Source organism: Tenrec ecaudatus, chromosome 5 (genome assembly GCF_050624435.1).
Source record: "Tenrec ecaudatus isolate mTenEca1 chromosome 5, mTenEca1.hap1, whole genome shotgun sequence".
NCBI classification, from domain to species: Eukaryota; Metazoa; Chordata; class Mammalia; order Afrosoricida; family Tenrecidae; genus Tenrec; species Tenrec ecaudatus.
The window spans coordinates 39155710-39161709 of NC_134534.1; positions in this window are offsets into that span (position 1 = coordinate 39155710).

Consider the following 6000-nt stretch of genomic DNA (forward strand, 5'->3'; position numbering starts at 1 on the left):
AGCTTTCATTTATTTGCTTGCTTGCTTGTTTTTTAACCAATTTGCCGGGGCTTGGACCTTGGGGAAATTCAAACAAAAATCTTGATTTCCAATGAGCTGCACTGGATCGGCGGGAGCCTCGAATGTTGCGCTATGGGGGACAGACGTTCTGGAATTGTGATTCACAAAGTGATGTGCGGCTGCGTCAGCAGCAGCAGCAACAGCAGCAAGGTCTGGAACTGGTTAGAAATGTAAATTCTCGGGCCTGCCCTCCTGAATCAGAAACCCTGGGAGCTGAGCCCTGCAATCTGTTTGAACAAGCCCTTAAGGCCGTTTGGGCTCTTGCTACTTAACTGCTGGAGCACCACTGACCTCCAGCAAACTGACATTTGGGGGCAATGAGGGGGCGTCTGTGCTCCTGTGCTGCATTCACTCATTCGTTCACGGTTGTGCTCGTTTTGTTCCGGGGCCCTTCCCAGGTCCGGGGGAATCTTACCTAAAGGAACTAGGTGAGATCCCTGCCCACAAGAAGTCAGATGGATGGATGGAGAGGTGAGAGGAGAAGAGGAAAGAGGAAAGAAAGGGGTGGGGGCTGTTTTGTCGTTAATGGTTATGATGATAGAATAAAAGATTTGATATCAGGAACCCTGCAGGAGCCTGGCAACTCAGTCTACAGTTCTGGCCTTGGGGGATGCTTACTTCCCCCTGGGTCCAGTCTGACGCCCATCTTCCCTCCCTTTCCTTTGCATAGCATCCCGTGTCTGACCGCTGCACACGCCTAGCCCGCTGGTCCACAGCCGCCTGCCCTTCCTCCATTGGACCAGAGAGCGTGGGCCAAGGGTGAAGCAATTCACCACTGGTGGCTGAATGGAGGGGAGACCGTTGTTCCGGGCACCGTTACTTGGCCTTGGTCCACAGCGGCGTAGCGCACGCGCTTGCGTGTGGCCTCGGGTGGCTCAAGGCTGCTCCGCAGGACGCCCGGAGCGGCTGAACCGCTCACCTTCCGCACAGAGCCAGCCGCCGCAGGTAGTTTGAGTCCGGTTGGTTGGTTGGTTGTTTTTAACTGTCTCTGGGGCACCGCAACCAGGTGCCCCAGGCCCTCCACCCTGCAGAGGTAGCACTTTAACATAGGTTCAAGTTCCATTACCGTCCTTTACAGAAGCACAAGCACGGGTCTTTTTAATCCCCGTGTCCCATGACCCGTCTGAAGGAAAATTGAACTTTCTACTCTTTTTTTCCTGCCCGCTCTATCTCCCCAGACAGTCTCACTGCATACTCCAAGACCCGACTCCTACTGTGTCCACAGTCAGCCCAAACGCCATCAGCACCGGTGGTGCGCTTCCCTCGAGGTTTCGAACTGTACGCCGCCGCCGCCCCCTGACGGGGGATGGGGTGCTCCTTGGAGTCAGGGCCCAGCCTGGCAAACACGGACTCAAGGAGCAGCCAGTGTGATCGATTTCTGGTTTCAGAAACTAAGCCTTTATTTTAGGGCATCGACGCAGGGAAGCCCGTGAAAAACGCGTTTGGATCTGAAGCATGGCTTATGTTGACTGTGGTTGCATTGTCTATAGAAGTGCTCAGCTTCCTGTTAACAACGAGTTGTAGTTTTTAAATGATCTTTTCCTCATGAGGATTTTCTTTTTTTTCACATTAAAATAAATTTTAATGTAATTTCCTTTTCAGTTTGCCTTTTCTTTTTTAAAAAACATTTTATTAGGGGCTCATACAACTCTTATCACAATCCATACATATACATACATCAATTGTATAAAGCACATCGCCACATTCCCTGCCCCAATCATTCTCATAGCATTTGCTCTCCACTTAAGCCCCCTGCATCACGTCCTCTTTTTTTTACCCCTCCTTCCCCGCTCACCCCTCCCTCATGTGCCCTTGGTAATTTATACATTGTTATTTTGTCATATCTTGCCCTATCCGGAGTCTCCGCTTCTCTGCCGTCCATCTCCCAGGGAGGAGGTCACTTGTGGATCCTTGTAATCAGTTCCCCCTTTCCAACCCACTCACCCTCCACTCTCCCAGCATCGCCCCTCACATCACCCCTTGGTCCTGAAGGTATCATCCACCCTGGATTCCCTGTGCCTCCAGCCCCCATATGCACCAGTGTACAACCTCTGTCCTATCCAGTCCTGCAAGGTAGAATTCGGATTATGGTAGTTGGTGGGAGGAAGCATCCAGGATCTGGGGGAAAGCTGTGTTCTTCATCGGTACTACCTCGCACCCTGACTGACCCATCTCCTCTCCTAAACCCCTCTATGAGGGGATCTCCAGTGGCTGACACTTGAGCCTTGGGTCTCCACTCTGCTCATCCCCCTTCATTCAATATGGTATATATATATATATATATATATATATATATATATATATATTAACCTGGTCCCTTTGGCACCTCGTGATCGCACTGGCCAGTGTGCTTCTTCCATGTGGGCTTTGTTGCTTCTGAGCTAGATGGCCGCTTGTTCACCTTCAAGCCTTTAAGACCCCAGACACTATCTCTTTTGATAGCCGGGCACCATCAGCTTTCTTCACCACATTTGCTTATGCACCCATTTGTCTTCAGCGATCCTATCATGGAGGTGTGCAGCCAATGATATGATTTTTTGTTCTTTGATGCCTGATAACTGATCCCTTCGGGACCACTCGATCACACAGGCTGGTGTGTTCTTCCATGCGGGCTTTGTTGCTTCTGAGCTAGATGGCCACTTGTTTATCTTCAAGCCTTTAAGACCCCAGACACTATATCTTTTGATAGCCGGGCACTGTCAGCTTTCTTCACCACATTTACTTGTTTACCCGCTTTGGCTTCAGCAGTTGTGTCTGGAGAGTGAGCATCATAGAGTGCCAATTTAATAAAAGGAAGTATTCATGCATTGAGGGAGTGCTTGAGTAGAGGCCCAAGGTCCTTCCGCCACCTTAATACTAAACCTATGAATGTACCGCATGAGGATTTTCAAGAGTGAGACATTTAAGGGGCAGGGACATGCTAATCCCTCTACAACCCATAGTTGTCTTTCTCAGCAGGATTTTGCAGAGGGTTGACAGAGTCATATTCAGAACAGCCAGTGTTTACTTAGGGAACAGCCAAGGCTAATAATTGAGGGCAGATACAAGTTTTAAGAAAGGTCCTTAAGTTATGTAGGCCCCTGTAGCTATTTACTTGTGAAGGAGTGCTTACACATTGGGCTGCGAACCATAAGGTCTCAGTTCAAAAGCACCAGCTGTTCCCCAGGAGAAAGTTGAGGCTTTCCCCCTATAAACAAAGAGTTGCAGTCTTGGAAACCCACAGGGACAGTTCAACCCGTCCTGCATGGCTGCTATGAGTTGGAATCCACTGGATGGCAGTGAGTGAGACTACATGCCAGGTGCTGTCTTTGGAGACCCTGGACTTTCATTCTGATTGGGGGTCAGGGTGGGTGAGGGTAAGAAGGTAAAGAAGGTAGATTTTAAGGTCACGATCCCTCTTTTGGTTTTGTGAAAGTGTTTAAGCCAGTGGTTCTCCAGCTTCCTAATGCCCCACCCTTTTGTACAGTTCCTCATGTTGTGGTGACCCCCCAACTATAAAATTGTTTTCGTTGCTACTTCATCACTGCAATTTTGCTACTGTTATGAATTGGGAGACCGCTGTAAAAGTGCCTTTCGACCCCCAAAGGGGTTGCAACCCACAGGGTTAAGCAATTGTACTCAATAGAGCAATCTGTAATGTATTTATTTGATGTGCCTAGATTTGTAGGTCATTTTTATAAACTTGAGGAGAGAGGAACATTATTTCTGTCCGCTCAATTATTGGAAAGCGCATGCCAGGACAGGTTTCATGTTTGTCTAGGCAAATGAAGGCCTTACTCCACGGCAGCATTTTACAATAATACTGTTCCTCGTGCTACTTTAGCAGTAGATTCCTCATGATGAGTAGTCACTAGTGGGGCGTAGCGTTTACTGAGTGACACTCTCAGAATGGGTGACACCAGAATGATTGTCTATTCAGTGTTTGTGCAGTGTTTCCACAGAATATTATTATTTTAAATAAAATATTCCTGTAGTTATAACAACAAAAACATTTTTTATCAGCCCAAATTACATGTAACAATATACGTACAAGACTGGAACTCCAAGCTAATGTCCTCTGGAGATGTCTAGCGTGCTCTGGCCAGAGCCGGTATCACATCACCCGGTTACAATGGCGCTTGGCATCACGTGGTTCCGTCTACAGGCCCTGCAGGCACCAACTGCACTCCTTTCGCGTCGCGATCGCAGGTGTTTTTCTAGTTGCTGATCTTGTCGTCTCCGGATGTGCTCACTACCTATAATGCGGAAGTTAGTCCTTCTGAACCTTTACCGATACTTTCTTTTTGAGAACAAAGTCATAGAGGGGGAAAAAAAGGAAAGATGCCTGCTCAGTAATATTGTAATTAACAATATTAAATTTTAATGTAGCAAGATTGAAATGTTGTTGTCAGTAGTTATATAATCTAAGAGCTATTACCTTTAAGCCATTTCATAACCAATTATGTGTTGTTCCATGATTAAAATTGATAATAATCATTACTAGGATTTTGCATGGTCTGGTATGGGTAAAAGTTCACAGGAGGAGAGGCGACACCATGAATTACCACACTTGAGGACACCAACCTTAGTTGTGCCAGGGCTCATTCAGGCCTGTTGTCCCTTCCAGACTCTTTAAGAAGCCAGAGAGAGGACGAAGCCCCTTCTTCCTCTGCCTCCTTTGCTGTAGGGGGAGGGAAAGGATGTGGTAGTTGATGAGTCTGGCCCCATTCATTCTCATTGGTCCTTTGAAGAGCTAACGGCCAGACTGTTCTTAGACCTCAGCTTCAGTGCATCCAGGTCATACATTAAAGAATGAGCTTATTTTGTTTTCCAACATATCTCACTGCTATTGACTCAATAAAGGCAGGTTAGAACAGCTCCTTTGGGTTTCTGAGACTATAACTCTTTACTTTCAGGAGGAGAAAGATCTATCTCTCTCCTGCAGAGTGGCTGGCAGGGTTCTAATTGATGACCTTGCCATTAGCAGTGCAATGTGTTGCCTACTACACCATCAGGGCTTCTTGAACCAACACATAGACAGCCCCAATGACTCTGGAGTCACCATTGTATGAGAGGCTAAGAGACACATCCTACTCCTGCTCCATGCGGTTTTCACAGGCTGGTCACACTACAACTCTCAGCCATACTCAAATTTAGAGTCGCTTAATCTCTGAAGGATTGTAGCCTTCAGGATGGATTACAACATCATGTAAGGAAGACCGAAATTCTCACAACCAATATGTAACATCGGGATCAATGAAGAAAAGCTTGGAGTTGTCAAGGATTTTGTCTTCCTTGGATCTACAATCAGTACTCATGGAAGTAGCAGTCAAGAGATCAAACGACAATGCATTAGGTAAATATGTTGCACAAGATCTCTTTAGAGGATTGAAGAGCAAGGATGTTTCTTTGAGGACTACGGTGGTGTGCCTGACCCAAGCCATGCTCTTCTCCATCCTATCATATGCATGTGAAAGTTGGACACTGAATAAGGAAGACCGAAGAAGAACTGATGCATTTGAATTTTGGTGCTGGAGAAGTACCATGGACTGCTAAAAGGATAAACTGATCAGTATTGGAAGAAGTAAGGCCAGAGTACTCCTTAGAGGCAAGAATGGCAAGACTTCGTCTTACCTACCATCTATACTCGAATATAAGCCAGCCCGAGTATAAACCGAGGCACCTAATTATTACCTGGGAAACCAGAAAAACTGATTGACTCGAGTATAAGCCTGGGGTGGAAAATGCAGAAGCTATTGGTGAGTTTCAATAAAAACAAATGAAAATAAAATTACTAAAAATTGAGACATCAGTGGGGTAATGTATTTAAATATTTATTTTAAATAAAAACATAAATAAAAGAACAACAAGTCATTTAGCATTAGTAAATCAGCACAGTAAGTGGAAAATAGGTTCAACAAAAACAATAAGGTATCAACAATGATACCTTAAGAGCACTAT